Raw genomic sequence first — 17,854 nt, 5'->3', positions numbered from 1 at the left:
AAGCCTTATGCAGCATTTCTCATATAAATCATAATAGCAATCCTTATAACAGCCATGTTTGTTTCTTCAAAAAGAAGAAAGAACAGGCCAAACAATACTTTAATGGACTATAACAGTGATGGTGAACTTTTTAGAGACTGAGTGCCCAAACTGCAACCTAAAACCCACTTATGCATCGTCGAGTGCCAGGAGGGTGTGGCCCATTGGGTGGGCATGGCTGCAGTGGTAATGGCAGACTGGGTGGGACTAAGAAGTTCAATCAATCAATTCCAACTTTGCAAGATCTTTTTTTTTTCCTGCGAGAAAATGAAATTGACTAATTGAACCTTTTTTTTTTTTTTGCACATGGCGGTGGAGGCCTAAAGCGAAAAGGTTTTATAAAACCCAGCTGAAGACCTAGGACTGGGGCGACAATGCACGTGCCCACAGAGAAGGCTCTGAGTGCTGCCTCTGGCACTGGACTAGAATGTGATTTGAAATGTTAAGAGTTTTGAATTTTTAATGCCTGAATTGTCTCCTGCACTCTGGGATTAGTAATAATTGCAGCCACAGTTTCCCATGCGATGAACGAACTTTGACAGCATCATGTACATGTTACAATTGTAGTGCCTCCACACTCATGCAACAAATTACAGGGAGCCATTTCTAATGTCTTCTAATTCCTCCAGATTGCTTATCCACTACCTTCCCTGATTCAAGTCTGTCTTTCTTTCCCAATCACTAGAGACTGGATTTTATCAGGAAAATTCATGGTAGGGGTGCCTGACAAATGAATGACTTCTTTATTACCATACGGCCAAAGGCTAGCCACATAAAATAACCTATAAGCACTAAAATGTCTAGACAGTAATAAAATACTTAGTCAAATAAATAATAACCCAAATGCAATGAGAAATTATATGCTACAGCTATTGAGAAAGGATTAACAGGTTTGCTGGCTATGCCAAGTTATCTGTTGCTGCGTTCTATAAGATACTGCACAAAATTATATTGCCTGATAAATGAGGAGCTGAATGCCACCAAAATGTTATGCCTTACAGGAAAATCCAGCTTTGTAAAATGCTGTCTTCATTTACTCTGTTCCTAATAGATCATATTTATGTTCTTTTTAAAACTGTGTAACTGCCCATATATATCAACTTAAGGCAACTGCTATTTTTTTAAAACCATGTTCATGATCCCGAAAAACTTGAATGGAATCCCTGTAGTTTTCCAATTCAGAGAAAGAATATTAATATCTCCTTTGACCCAAAACAGGCAGTAAAATAGTATTCCTGCTTAATATTACGTCTCTAAATGCTTAGAAACTGCCCAGAAAGCATGGTTTGGCATTATAATCGATGAGTCAAAGAAAGAGACTATGATGATAGGATGATATGACTGAACCATATTTTTTACCTAAGATTTCTCGTCTCCTCCTCCTCCTTCTCCACCACCACTTTGACTGTCAAGGGATTCCTTTCTAGTATAGTACATACTTTATTTCTTGATTTCTGAAACTAATTTCAGACTCCTAAAACGGATTACATAATAAAAACAACAGTAGTTCATAGCTATCACATTACACAAAATATTTCTGCTTTTTCTGTCTGGCAATTTACTTCCAGATTAATAAGGTATATATTTTGAGATTCTGATGAAAATGTCTGTTGATTATAGATCAGCCTACCTATCTGTTACTCTCCAGATATACTGGATTATAATGCTCAGAATTTCAGCTAACACAATTTGATTTTATATGTATCTTATATATTTATATGCAGATGAATTAATATAAAGTTGGTGATACCTAGGGACTATAGCAGTTGCAATCACAGGAGGCTCTTGAATTTGATTACTATTTTTACTCAAAATGCCTATTTTTGGATTCTCTTTTTCTTCCATATCTCAAGGAGTTTACAGTTAGAAATAATAATACAGCAAATTACAGAGGGAAGTGGAAACAGGAGGAAATAGAATAAATATGTTATTTTAGTTACATAAATGTAGAACTTGTTGCATCACAACCCAGGAGATCAAGGACTGAGCCAAAGGATTCGTGGAAAAGGAGGATTAAAGTCTTTGCATGCAAAATCCCCTACTAACTTCAGAAGCAAGCAGGTTGATGGTACTTTTGTAAATTGACTCTACCCTACATTTTTATCAACAACACTTCATTAATGATCCTTGAGATATGATAAATTGATGTTACACCGTATACAGGTCATTGGATAATTAGAAGAACATTTAGAAAAATGCAATCTGAATAACAGCAAGGGATTATGTAAGGATTTATTTTAATCTTCAAAGGATCAAATAAAAAAATAATCTATGGACTGCCTGCAGTTAACCTTACATAAAATATTAAAGTAGGGATGGGAGGGGAGGTTGTTCTATTCTTGCTTTTGCTAAAAATAGAGGGGATCTAAGTAAAGTAAATGTTTCCAAATACATTGCGACCCACATTTTCACAACAATTAAAACAAATAAAAGCTTGGGCATGAAAATGTTGTATCTGACTAGCTAAGTCTACAGTTTTCTACTAGCATAGTTAGATTCCTCCCTGCAGGAACACTATCTAATACAGATTAAAATGTCATTGGTTTCCCCACAGGATCTCATGAAATCTGCAAAGATTCTTCTTGCAGGGAATTTCACTCATCGCTGGTCACCATGGTACATCAGATTGAAGCTTTCCTTCTGTGCTCTTTAATTAAACCTAATTTCACAAGTTAAGAAACAAATGGCTCTTTTTTCCCCAATCAACCCTTTGATATCCTTTTTAACCCTTATTAAACTCAACGCCCTACTCCTGAAAATATACCACTGAAATCTCTTTAAAAGGATAGTAGGAAGCAAAGCATGATGCTTACAAGCTGGAAGGAAAATTTCCAGGCCAGGCTTAAAATAGATGAGACAAGATAGAATCTCATCTCTTAACAGAGAGATTATTAGAGAGAGATTTATATATTAATTATTAATATATAAATAAATGCCTGTTTTCAATTGCTGCTCCTCTTGATGTTTTTGCTTTTCCTAGAGGTTCCTGAAAATAAATTATTTTGGGAATTCCCAGTCTTAAATCATTCTCATAGCAGGTTAAACTAGAGTTTCTCAATATTTCTGCCAAATAGGAATAATCTGATGATATTGTAACTATGTAGAATAGGGTGTTGAAAGAAAAATCTTCATCAGGGTCCAGTCCAAGCCGGGAATAAACAAAATGGAGACTGCTTTAGAAAGAAGATTCTTGTTTATTTAGTTGCCAGAAACGTCAATGACAGCAGCATGTTTCTGGGGTGGCTGACCACATGGAGCTGGAAGTGGTGGGTTTTTATACCTACTTGGGCTTTTGTGTTTGGAGGTGTTCCTGTGGCATGAACATGTGTGCCCTTTTTGTATTTTGATAATGGTGGATTAATCCTATTATGTCCTAAATGTCATGTTCTGCTTCCCTAGGGCTGTGGCTAACGGCTATGTCCTGTGCTGGATTTTTTTGAGTGAGGGGTTGTTGGTTCTAGGGATCTTTGTCTTTTTAATCCCACCAGCTCGTCATATTTGTCATAGTCCCAGCTTTCTATGTTGTATATAACACAGTTTTTAACACAAATTCTGACATATCTTTTTAACATAAAGTATTAATGAAGTTTTAATATAATCTAAGCTCTTTTTCAAATGCAACTATTCTATTTCTTATGAGAGATTCAGAAACCCATTGCTCTTTTCAAACACATATTCTATGAGTCTTTTTTTTTTTGTACATGAAAGTACTATGCTGAATTTTGTCTGGACAAAGACAGATTCTAGCAAAGTTCATTTTAAGCATCATTAAAACATGGAGACAACTTCTTAGTATTTTGAAATGTTACATTTTTTCAGTCACTTGGTTATCCTATGTTTCTTACAATCTGGCATTTGTCCCTTTAGAATCTTGCAAATTGAAAGGTTTTCCAAACAGATATGCCTATCTTTAAATATGCACTTTTTATTATGATCCATTCCATTTATCCAAAACCATTTTTTAAAAATAAACAAGAAGGAACTAACAAGCAACCAAACCATCTCATCTAACTGACCCAAGCTTCTTTTAGTGATAGAAGAAATCAGATCTCTGTCCATTATCCCGACACTGTGAATGTCCTCCACTTAAGCGTGTCATCATAGGTTAAAGACAAGGCTTTGTGACTTGAAAATATTTTTACAATAAGACTAACAAAGAAAAAAATGATGTAGAGAATGCAAAGCAAATTGCTCCGAAGATATTGGGGAAGGTGAAAAGAAAGAGAAAAACTCCATCCCATCGTATGTATGATCCTGTAGGTTGAAAATTTGCAAAGCGCTGAAGCTGTAAGAAAGAAGACTGCTCATCAGCATCTGTGTTTCCAATTTGCATAAGTAATTGGTAAGTGATTAGAAGCACACACTGACAAAAACAAGCCCAGCATGCAGCAGAAAATGGATAATTTCCATGGTTCAAATTATCTGAAACTTAAAAATATTCAAGAAAAAATAGAATACGTATATTAAGACAAAGAAAAATCCTACTCCTCCTTAAAGATAATTTCTCTTAATCTAGCTATATTATAATGGCTATCATCCAGTATGTGAAATTCTATCTTAAAGATGTCCTTGAGTTCAGCTCTGTTCCTGCCAGATGCCTCTGTGCATTTTTCTTGTAACAGAATTTACATTATATTACTCTATATGTGTATACCAATCTATTTTTATCTTCTCTGTGTTAATGATGCCATCAGTGCAAGATTTTTGAACAAAAATTCAGGACATGCACAGTAGAATAGGTAGGTCAAACATAACAGAATTGGTAACTGCCTGTTGAAGCAAAGGCTGCAATATGCATTACGATCTAAACCATACAGAATAATTTACAGAATGGTTCTTGATCTCGATTTAAAAATGGAATGGATCAACTGCTATTGCTTGATCTAATAGGCTTAGAAATGTTTTACAATTTTTCTCCTTTCTTTCTGTAAACTATGGATTTTAATAATATATGTTTATTTCTGTTTTGAATAGAGGAATTTATTTCGTGCACTTGACAAAGTGTCCAGGACAACCTATAGCATCATATTTTTGAATGTACATAAAGTTATCCTACACTAACTTGGAAAATCCTAATAGAATTAAGTTAGAGCTGTATTTGCCCAGAACTAAGGGATGACTATCACAAATGGAAGTCTGGAGTCAGAACCAAAATGCAGAATTTTGAATATATCTGAATTGCTGTCAGTTAATATTGGTTGGCAGTCTGTGTAGGACAAATCTACTATTCTAAATTTCAAGACAAGTTTGTTTTCCTCTCTCCAGAACTGAAGCATTTAGCTTATAGATTCTCCCATTTGTTTTCTCCCTCAGGGCTGTTCCCACAGAGCAGCACTTAAAATCAGAAATAGATCAAAGAGTCTTGTTTAGGTGGATACAAAGTTTAGGCAATCATGTCATTTTCCATAATGGCTTTCTATCTTTTTTGCTAGTCAAGATTCAGAAGTGCCTGCTCATAAGATATGAAAGAGCTACTTTTCTTTTATAATCCATGTAATCAAAATTAACAATCTCTCTAATGTCTCTAACCTACTGCACATAATTAGCAATTACCAGAACTGCGCAAGATGCAGTGATTTCATTTCAGAAGCAGGAAGAAGATGAAGGAATTAACTCTTTATTTTGAACTGATCACATGCACTTGGACATGAATTTGGCCCAGCAATCCTTTATGAAGTTTCATATAAGAATAGTCTGCTTTGATTTAAAAACTGTATTTAAATTCCCATTTAATCCAAGATCAAACTGAAGTTGCAGCACACTTCACAATCTTGCCCATGGTTTGTCTGTTTTGAAAAGACACCATTGAGATGGGCAATCAGTGGTGCAGCTAATTAATTTAAACTCTATTAAGTGCCCAAATGCCTGAGGGAACAGCCCCATGTCAAATGCCTTACAAAAGGCTAACAGATTCAGGGCCAGCCAGATTTTAAGAGAGATGCTGTTTCACCTGGAAACCTTTGCCACAAAAAAGGTATACTCCTGGGTCCAATAAAATGAATTATTTAATGGCAGAAACCCAGAGTATAGAGGTCAAGCCTACAATATGTAGTCCACAACACTCTTGAGGGTGTCCTGAACCAGATTCAAACGCAATTGGGTAATATTTAAGAAAATAAATTAAAAAAACAATCATATCTGAGCAGGAGCACCATGTGACAGGAGCTCCTTGTGAATCTGTGCTGCTGCAGTGAAGCTCAGGCAGCTAGCTTATACCGTTTCCTTGGACAGGCAGAAGATGGCAATGCACTGGAAAACAGCTACTCCAGATCTCAGGCACCTGATACCTTTCTCCAAAAGATACTGATCTGATTTTCTCCCTTCCCATCCCAAAAGGGTTATGTTCTCTTCTCCCTCCAAAAGAGATTCAATTTCTCTCCTCCGACCACCAAAGACTGAATTCATTCATCTTCTTACTCCCCTTCCCCAAAAGGTTTAATTAATATAGTTGGGTTTCAGCTACACAAGGCTGGTGATCCTTGTTAACTTTATAAAAATGGCTCCGATTTATGACCCCCATTTCTATTTGACTTTGACACCACAGATCCAGTAGAGGATGCCTATAGAGAATAAAGGAAGATGATCTTGATATGCAGGAACCATTATATAGACAAGGGGTTCCCAATCAGGGGTGCGAGGCGATATTCCAGGGGGTACAAAAACTTGGGTTTTCAAAAGTATAGTGTATATGCATAATTCGTTGCCGTTATTTTGAATTTTTGTAAGGGGTATGAGAATATATCAGAAGTGTTCTAGGGGTGCGGGATATAGAAAAGGTTGGGAACCACTAGTCTAGACAAAAGGGGCTGAAGCATTTTTAAAGTCCAGGACTAAAAGAATGCCTAACTTGCATTTAGAAGCAGGTCAGACAGATGCCTCTCTAATGCACTTAATGAGGAGGAGGAGGAGGATTCCTGTACTGAATTGTGCCATTGTGGAGCAGTGGTTGGAACGCAGTACTGCAGGCTATCTCACCGTTCATTCCAGGAGTTCAATTCTGACTGGCTGAAGGTTGACTCAGCCTTCCATCCTTCTCATGTTGGTAAAATGAGGACCCAGATTGTTGGGGACAATATGCTGATTCTGTAAACCGCTTAGAAAGGGCTGTAAAACACTGTGAAATGGTATATAAGTCTAAGTCAGGGGTTCTCAAACTTGGAAACTTTAAGAAAGTTGCCAAGGTTGAGAACCCTTGGTCTAAGTGCTATAGCTATTGCTACTGAAGTCAATCTTACTAAAAGTAGTTTTAGTCTTCCTATGGAATTGCTTCCCTCATCTGGTCTGCTTAGCAGAGTAACAATGCTTTCCTTGCTGGTGGGAGACAGGCAATTCTGCAAATAACATGGTCCTATGCCATGCAGGATTTTATGGGAGATAATCAATATCTTGAATGGAACCTGAAAACCAGTGGTTTTATGCAGGTATAACAGTAATAGGCAGTGCCAAAACCTCCCCATGTTACCACATTCTGGAATAGCTGGAACTTCCAAATGTTCTTCAAGGCAATTGCCCATGTAGAGTCTAGTATAGCAAACCAGCAATCCAAATGGGAAGTGATTAAAGCATAAGTCATCTTGAGCAAGGCCTCCCAGTCCAGGAAAGAGTGCAATTAGCACACAAAACAAACCTGGGCAAAAATCCTCCTAGCCACATCGGCCACTTACTCTTCAAGTAGAAGCTATGAGTCCAGGAGGACTCCCATGCTTTCCACTAACTTTGAGGAAGGGCACACTAGACAAAGTTACAGATAAAAAATCCCCAGATTTGGAGAGCCTCAAAACCCACATCTATTTAGTCTTGGTGAGGTAAGGCTCCAGGATTGAATCAAAGTCTGTTTTCTCCAAACCACCACCGGCCCCAGGCACTGGGAAAGAACTCAGCAGCATGACCAGATTGATCCAAGGCAGAGATGAACAGCTGCATATCATCAGTGTACTTATCTGTGTCACAGATGACCAATTCTGAAGTTTCATGTAGATGTTAAATAGGAATAGGAAGAAAGAAGAATTCTGGGGTAATCCACAAAGCAAGGTCCTCTAGTTCAGGGGTCCCCAACCTTGGCCACTTGATGACTTGTGGATTTCTTCAGCATGGCTGGCTGAGGAATTCTGGGAGTTGAAGTCCACAAGTCATAAAGTGGCCAATGTTGGGGACCTCTGCTCTAGCTCAACATTTTCCTCCTTGCCAACACCAACTGGAGAAAGAAGTAGAACCAGTGCAGTACCATGTCTCCCACATCAGATTCCCCCCCCCCAAGGTGGCAGAAAATAATACTACAATAGATATTATTGGAGGCTGCTGAGAGATCAGAGAAGGCCAGGATGGATGACAAAAATAATCAAGTAAAATCAATGCTGTCTCATGATGATAGCAAGGTCTGAATCCTGACTAAAAGGGATTCAAATAAATGGCTTTTTCTAGGGCCCACCATAACTGTAGATTGACCACTTTCTCTACAACCTTCCTTAAAAAGTAAAGGTCAGAGACTGAAAGAAAATTGTACGGATTTATTAGACCTGGGGATAGCCTCTTAAGGAAGGGGTGGACAACTATTTCTTTCAAAATGAATGGAACTACTCCCTCACACAGAGAAACAATTGCCACTGCAGGGAACCAATCACATGTCACCTTCTGGAAAATGTTAATCTGCCAGAAAATACAGGGATCTAAACCAAGGGTGTCAAACTGCCGGCCCACAGACCGTCATGCCGAAACCACACCCACCCCATTAATGGCAATGGAAAAAAAGTCACAATACGTCATGACACGTCACGACACGTCACATGACGTTGCAAGTTTGACACCCCTGATTTAAACACTAGAATTTCTTTCTCCAGGAAGAGTACTTTGTTGATTGCCAGGTATTTTTACCATAGAGAAATCTGAACTATTCAATTAGAAGAGGGGCAGGGGATAGAGAGAGACAGTGACGGCCTTATTTACCAATATCGGCACCTCATAATTTCCCTAAGTTTAGACTTAATTACTTTTTAAAGACAACATTGCAAACATTATTTCCCTGTGTACTGCTGAGCAAAGAATACAAATCCTTTTACAGTGTGGTCACATTTCGCACATTTGGGGATATGTGCAGGTAACAACTTAGTGTGTTATCTAAAGCAAAACAAGGAAAAATAAGCCTGCCTGTTGGTTTTATGGTTATGATTTCTATAACAGCACATGAAAGGTGCAATTTTTGAGAGTACTTGTAGGATGAAAACCAAAAGGAATAAAAGGAGCAGAGATTGAAAATCAGGAATTAATGTGTTTGGGGAAAATATAGGAATGGTTTACCATTGCCTCTTCCCCCACGTGTGAAATGATACCCTTGTCATTGTTGTGAGATTTTTTGTCTCCAAGGACAGGACACATCACAGCATATCAAATCTGTACTAAATATTTTATTACTACACATACCTTCCTCCAAAATCAGCTATTGCTCTGAGTCGTCTCCATCCTTCAGGGCTTTGTATTTATGTTGTCACATAAATAAATCTTCAATACTCGGTCCTTTCATTCTTATTCTTTTACTATTCAGTTCAAAGTCTCAAAGTCTTTAAAGTAACATACAGCTATTGGCTTCCTCTAAATATTCTTGCACCAGTTAGGAGGAGGTGCTATTTCTGTGTGGCTGCTCCTTTTCTAGTTGCTGCTGAACTCCAGACTAAGCATCAAGCACCATGTAACACTCCCACCCAGGATTCACCATCTCTTGGGGTCCTGCAGCTGAATGAAACTTCTCTTCCCTGCTTGGGGTAGCTGTCAATCTGCAGAAGTCATCGCCCCTTCCTCATCTTAGGCCATTGGTTTTTACCTTTTACATACCACCTCTTCCCACTCTGTCATAGCATTTGCTTTTGTAAGATTGGGTGGGTGAGGCTGTCTCTGAATGACAGCATGTCCTTGAGACAACAGCAGGGTGTGGCTATATTAGCCAAGCAACTGGGACCTGGGCTTGAATGCCTGTGAATGCAGTTGTCAGGGAATGGATGGATGGATGCCTGAAGGAGGTTGGAGAGGCAGGGAGGGGGGGACCTGTATACCTGATTGCAGCAGCTTTTTAAATGAGCAGATAGCAGCTCCCACCTCACTCCTTCACAACTGTCACCATTGCAGCTGCCTGTTACAGTGCCTGCTTGTCCAAGTAGCTGAGATGACCTTTGCAGTTTGGGTGACCCTGCTGAGGGTATGTAATCTTGGCACCCACTCCCAGTTTCCTTTTCTTATCCTTTTGTTGAAAGCACTCCTGCTGCCACAATGAAGCAACATAGCAGATTTGAGGGGGCTGTCCCAAGAACAGATGAAAAATTGTTTTGCCAAGGACACAATTAAAACATTTCAGTCAGATATTACTATTCAAATTGCTTTAACTATGCTGACAAAGAAATATTCAGCATGTCATAGGCATTTTCACCCAAAACACGTTGTGCTATCACTAAATTTCAGACCATGTTTTTAACTTGCTGAATGCTACACAACAGACTTTCCTATATCCAGAATGCAGTCTTCCTGCACCTTAGGTATTTTTTTAAAAAAATCACAGAGAAAGAACAGATATAAGTCAGCACGAAATGGCTTTGGAGAACATCTGCTATAAGCTGTCTATAGAGTACTAGATGAATGTGAACTTGTGAAATTAATCAACCAGGCCGTGACCTTCCTGAAACATTTATGGAAAACAGTTACAAACCATGGCAACATCACTTTGCAGACTTACTCTCAGTTGCAAAGTTCACTCTTCACCAGTTTCAGTGCCCATACTCTTCAGAGATGCAGAAGGCCCAAGGAGCACTAGGGATACAATTAATCAGGTGAACTCTGCAAAAGGTCATCCTTTAGATTAAATTTGGCAGAAGTGTGAAGCTTTTATCAATCATCATCAAATAGTGTTGTATCTCACAGGATTTTATCACTACAAAATGTCAAACAAGGCTATGTTCTCCATCTCTCTCCAGGCTGTTTCACACACACATGTCCCATTCAGATATAATTTTCATGCAGGTGAAAGCTTCGCTATCACGTATGAAGTATGGCATGAGTTCTGTTTTGTGTCAATTGGCTTCTTGCATACATATTCAGATCAAAATAAAAAGGAATGCTGTGCTTCTCACAGGCTAGTCCTTACACAATTTGCAGTCCATGCTTCCAACAAATAATTGCAAGAAAGTTATTGCAATTATTTATTGGAAGAATAAGTAGAGTTATTTTTCAAAACAAACTTCACAAAATTTTAAAATACACACACACACACACACACACACACACACACACACATATATATCTTTTTTGTTGACAAAGAGTTAAAGAGTTAAATGGGAGACTAGAATAGCTATTTTGAGCTAAAAGGCAAAAGTGATTATAAGTAGAACTGCAGTATAGCAGTCAAAATACCAAGGTGCATCAATTAGACTAGTCTGTGCGGAAAAAACTTTCTTTCTCTCTCTCTCTCTCTCTCTCTCTCTCTCTCTCTCTCTCTCTCTCTCTCTCTCTCTCTCTCTCTCTCTCTCTCTCTCTGTGTGTGTGTGTGTGTGTGTGTGTATATATATACACAACATTCTATCTCACTTTTTAAATGGCATACAAGAAAAGCAAGATCTTTGTTCTTAAGAAATTCCAATCTATTTCCAGTTCTAACCAACAGGCCTATAAAAACATTACAGGGCAACAAAGGAGACAGCTGTCATCTATAACTCTCTTGTACACGCAGATACACATAGACCTAGACACACACACATACACACACTTGTAATCTGTTGAAAGAAAACTGCTGAAAGAAATGTCCCAGCTTATTGCAGAACATTGGTTTATTTTTAAATTTTGCACACAAGTAATTCAGGAGTTTAATCCAATTAAAACTAAGAAAAATTAGTCAAGGGATATGTTTGTTGTAAGAATACATGTGCACCTACAATATATTTCTATTTTTACTACATTGTAAGCTGCACAGAGTTGCTTTGGACATGAGATGGGCAGAACATATAAGTGTAATAAATAAATGAAAAAGGCAATAAAATAAAAGTTTTCTTAAAGGTTTAATGCAGGGGTATTCAAACTTGGCCCTTTTGTGACTTGTGGACTTCAACTCCCAGAATCCTCAGCCAGTGTGCCTGGCTGAGGAATTCTGGGAGTTGAAATCCACAAGTCATAAAAGGGCCAAGTTTGAAGACCCCTGGTTTAATGTGTACAGCAGCAGGAAATAGTTTAAAAAGACAAAAATAAAAAAGCTTTAACCTCTGTTCTCATTGGGGATTTGTGTTTTTATTTGTCTCGCAAGTGGAACGTTAAACAGAATATCTAAGGAACATTCTATTTAGGAATTGTTAAAATGAAACTTCATAGTAAATTATGACTGATGGAAGCTACAGTGTAACACATTTAGAAGACAAATAGGTCCTCTGCTGTAAACTGCCTTCCATTTCCCCCAACCCAAACATCCCAAAATACTGCCTTCCCGGTAATTATTGCTCCCTGCATATATACATACTGCCTGTGAATTCAACTAGATTTATCATGACATGTAATGTGCACGATACATTCAAGTCTAAGACCATAATAAATAAGTAGCAGTCCTACTACTACAAGTGCATAGGATTAAGGAGTACAGTCTTTACAGACTCAGATTCTTGTTTATTACTGAAGTAGGTTCTGGACTCAGGAGGCTAACTTAATTGCTTTATATATGCAACAAGATTTATAGCTCTGGTGTTGCATAATGAGAACCTGTATCTGCCCTGTTCCATTCTTTAAAAGAAAAAAAATATGCTGAAGTCTCAAAAGAGCCCAAAGGAGAAACTAATAGATGATGAACTGATGTCTCATAAAATGACTCAGTGTGATAATTTTACACTACTTGTGAAAGGAGTATGAAAGACATTCTAAAAAAAACCCGAGGGAGTTAACTTGTAAAATTATAATATTTGGAATGTATGCTAAAAGGTTTACATATTTTTAGAGCACATAAAATTTCATAAAAGATTCTTTTACGAGGATCCTTAGGAAGGGAGCCCAGATCCAACTCTCTGCTAAGAAAGAGAAGATAATTGCTCCATGGTGAGGAAATGGTCTTCTGCACATGTTTTTTCTTTATTATTTAATGAATGAGTCCAGAAACAGGAGAGAAGGAGCTATAAGATATTTCTAATTACACCACTAAGCATGTACGGAGCACTTTAGGGTGGTGTAGGGGTCTTCAAACTTGGCCCTTTTATGACTTGTGGACTTCAACTCCCAGAATTCCTCAGCCAGTGTGCCTAGCTGAGGAATTCTGGGAGTTGAAGTCCACAAGTCATAGAAGGGCCAACCCTTGGGTTGGTGCCTCAAAACCATGCTTCTTTTCATAAACGGCCCCCTCAGACACAAATGTAGATAAGCAAAACAATGGAGAAATTGATTCTCCTCAGCCCAAGTTTCCTACCTTGTTCCTCCCAAATGGCATTGGTTTAAGCAACAGGCTTGTGGTTGTGTCATATTCCTCAAATGTCTCAGCGGTGACAATCACACAGCTGTGCCCACCTGCCACATGGTGCTTTCAGCTGCATTTTCCTCTGTATGTTTATAAAGATGCTTTCAGAAGAGAATGAGAGGGGGAGAAAGAAAATGGAAACTCAGCACATTCAACGAGTCGCAGTCAATACAGTACACCCAACTCTTCTCATCGGTCCTTCTCAACATTTTGAGCTGAAATATTTTTCAAGCTTTGGGGAACCCCTGCACATTCAGGCTCAACTATAGCCCAGAAATTACAAAATTATTATCTTTGCTTCACATGTAGGCATATATATGCCTTATGACTGCCTTGATATATATGTTTGTTTTAAAATAGCAGAGACCAAATAAAAATCTCCAGCCTAAATACTGAGTTGGCCTGCCAAAACATGTATGGGCCCTGGGCAGGAACAGGGAATATATATATTCGGCAAGCCCCAGATCTCTAGCACCTACTCTGACAGGGAGCCCTCCTCCAGCTGTGCCACCTAGAAAGGCAGATACATGCTTGCTTCCACTATTGTCCAGCTCTACTGTGTCCCAGATCTCCCATGTGCACCTTGAGATGGAGCTCTCTGTGCCTGCCGGAAGACAGGCACGCCTTGGCAAGGAGAGCCCTGGCATGCATGCTCTCTTACTACAAGCTGCTCCTCCCTACTCTCCTCCTTCCTCTCATTCACTCCTCCTTCCTCAGCTTGGCTCACTCCTCAGCTCATGCTTTGCTCACCTCCTTGCTTGCGCACATGTGTACAATCCCTGCTCCTGCCCAGGATCCACACATGCTTTGGCAGGCCAACTCAGTCTTTAGGTTGGAGGTTTGTTTGTTTGGTCCCAGCTTTTTTAAAACAAATCCTGATCTCCCAGGGAACCCATAGTGACCTAAAACAAATCCTGATCTCCCAGGGAACCCATAATGACTTCACACAGAACTCTGGTTGAGACCCTCTTTAATCCTTGCTTTTTCATTTTTTTAAAAAAGGAAAAAAATATCACTCTTGTAAACAATTTCTTAAAAAAAATAAAAATGAAAAAAAAACAAGCTGTCTTTCTTTTCAGTTACTGATATGTAATGGATTAAAGTACAAAAACTGGGGGGGGGGGTGTTCTTATAGGCAGGAGCATTCCTACTTCTAAGAACTGCCTCTGACAGCTAGAGAGTATTCTCTCAAGCAGTTTTTCCACCAGAGATTAATAGGGCTGTCTCGTAATCAGTTCTCCTACTGAAGGCCTCAGTGATTTCATTTGAACTTTGGTGGATCTTTCAGGTCTTTCCTTTTCATTCTACAGACTTGAGATACATATGTATACTTTTAAAAAGCATGAGTCAAGAGTTAAGTAGGCTGTACTAAACAGCAATGTCTCTACTGCAATGGAGGAAAAAGTGTTTCCTTGCATTTTTCTAGCTTATTTTGGATGGTGGGGAAAGACCTCTGCATTCAGGTGACATGTATGTGGAGAGAACCTCATATAGGGAGGGAATTTTGCCCCATCAGTCTCTCCACATGTGAAAGAATTCAGTGTTTCTAGAAGGAAAGGTTGACCTTCAGGAAATAAATGGATATCCTACATAATCTTATCCAGTTGGACTCTTACAGTTAGAGTCTCTTTCCGATACTATATGTTGAGTATTGCAAAATTTCCAAAATTTCCCAGCCCTCCTGCTGCCAGGAGAATTTCGGGAATCAAAATTTTGTTTGTTTGTGCTCAAAGAGGTTCCCTTTCCCAAAACATACTCCTATTGATTCCTTTCCTTTAAATTATCACATTAGCTGAAAAAATACTTATATGCAAAACAAAAACAAAAAGCAGGAATATAACCATTGAAGTTGCAGGAAGCAATGTTGACAAAGCTTAAAACATAACCTGAATTTCAGATGCAAGACCTTAAAAAAGCATACCCCACCTAATTGGAAACAGTCCCTACCTCACATTGAGAGATATGTGAATATTTTATCAATGTTTTTGATCATGTCTCTCTGGGTGGCTTTGAAGAATAGAATGCTTGTGATAATTCCCTTGCTGTAGCATTGATATCTCTATGTCATTTTGGCTTCTCTGAAAATGGAAAAAATAAAAATAAAGGAGAGCACCAGACATCAGAAGATGAGTTATATATCTTGTATGTCACCTTCTGGAAAATGGTTCCACAGCCATGAAAAGCTATTCTAATAGAGAGAATAAAATATGCTACCAGTATTGAAGATGTTTGTTTGGAAATTAATCATAATGAGTTCATTTAAAGTGTGGGAAGAATCCAGAGAAAGAAATATTTTTGGGAATATAAAAAAGGCAGAATATATTTCCCCAAAGATCTTTAAAAAGACAGAAACCAGCCCCAGCCCTCTCCCCCAAGCAAAAAACTCAGCAGAGGCCAGCTTTTAGAAATGCAAATTCAATAATCCTTTCAGAAATGTTGGAGCCTTCCAGCTAGAAACTGAAGAGATTAGGAAGACAAAGATATCTAAAATCTACATACCCCACCCAAATTCTAAGGACAGGAAACATAATAGAATTAACCTACTCAGGACACACTCAGGTCAAAGTACATGACACAGGAAATACAAAGCCTCAAATAGGAACAGGAAACAACCTCAAAAGCCCAAGAAGGTATAAAAACCCACCACTCCCAGCAACATGTGGTCAGATTTCCCAGAGCCATGCTTCTGTCTGGCTCTGCTCATCAATAAACTAAAATCTTCTTTCTAAAGCAGTCTCCATTTTGTTTATTCCCAGCTTGGACTTGACCCTGATGAAGATTTTTCTTTCAACAAAAGCTTACTCCCTAACAGGCCTATGCCATGCTTCAAAACTGCATTGCAAAGTTACATTGTGTCCCCCCCACTTTTAAAAAGCAAAGCAAAGTTGCTATGTTGTGTTGTTTTGTTTTGTTTTGCTTCATCTCACCTCTGATATCTCCTCCAGCAGTTTCAATAGCTGAAAGTGTTTTCTGGCTATATGTAGAACCTTCTTCTAGCTAATGGAGCTACTGTTCATCACCTCTATGACATAAAGCACCTTCTTTCAATGAGGTGAATCACGGCTTGCTAACTCATTCTGTATACTGGTAAGGGAAAGAGGGGATGCAGTTCCTTCCTGAGTAGATACAGTATTGTAACCTACTGGAAGCCATAAAGCAAACAGGATTTTTTAAGTTTTTAAAACATTTGCATTCATTCCCATAAGCTGCAGAAGCACCACCGTCTGATATGAAAGTGTATTTAAGACATCACCCTAAGACAAACTCAAGTTAACAGCTCAACAAAGAATTAATTATAGCTATTGAACTACTTAAATACAGCCCATACATCAAAGAAAGAAAGAAAGAAAGAAAGAAAGAAAGAAAGAAAGAAAGAAAGAAAGAAAGGAAGGAAGAAAAGAAGGAAGAAAAGAAGGAAGGAAGGAAGGAAGGAAGGAAGGAAGGAAGGAAGGAAGGAAGGAAGGAAGGAAAAGAAAAGCACTCCAAGAAATCACTGATAGCTGATAACTAAACCATAGACAGATATTTGAGCCTTCCACTGAGAGAACAGTGTCTGTTTGCTGACCTTTACTTGTTAGTAAAGTCTCGTTTGGATTTTGCTTTTGTTGAACAAGTACAGCTTCATACCAAAAAGGCCTTTAGTCCTATTATGGTACACATGCTTTCCATTTAGAGCAGAGATGTTCAACCTTGGCAACTTTAACATTGTGGACTTCAACTCCCAGAATTCCCCAGCCAGCATGTACTTTACTATTTATAAAATAATATATTCATTACAAATACTAATTTGTTAAAAATAATTTAACAAATAATAAACCAGCAGTAAAAATTTCCAAAGGCTTTTCAAAGAGGTTTTTCCAAGTGCCTAAACCCCAGCACTGCAGAAGCCTAGCAGCACAAAATACAAGTTGGGTGTTAACACTTAAAAGTCTCAGAAGCACTTTAGGTAGCTGATAGGAAAGAAAGGGTTAAGGGGACGTTGTTCAAACTGTTCAAACATTTATCTCAGTGTTTCTCAACCTTGACAATTTTAAGGCATGTGGACTTCAACTCCCAGAATTCCACAGCCAGCAATGCTGGCTGTGGAATTCTGGGAGTTGAAGTCCACATGCCTTAAAATTGTCAAGGTTGATTTTATCTGAAACCTTTCTTTTATTCCTCACCCCGATTATTTTCAAATAAAATAAATTAAAACAGGGAGGCAAAATAGTATAATATTGTTCCTGTTATTTATATGATCCTCAAAAAGACTTCAGGCTTCCCACAAAGTTGGCAAGAATAATAAACTTTGAACACAAATTACCCTTAATACTATGAACATAAGCCCCATGAAACTGTCGCTTGAATTCCCCC

The sequence above is a fragment of the Crotalus tigris genome, unplaced genomic scaffold (genome assembly GCF_016545835.1).
Source record: "Crotalus tigris isolate CLP2741 ecotype Arizona unplaced genomic scaffold, ASM1654583v1 scf7180000018786.1720131, whole genome shotgun sequence".
Classification (NCBI taxonomy): domain Eukaryota; kingdom Metazoa; phylum Chordata; class Lepidosauria; order Squamata; family Viperidae; genus Crotalus; species Crotalus tigris.
This window is presented reverse-complemented; position numbering follows the sequence as displayed.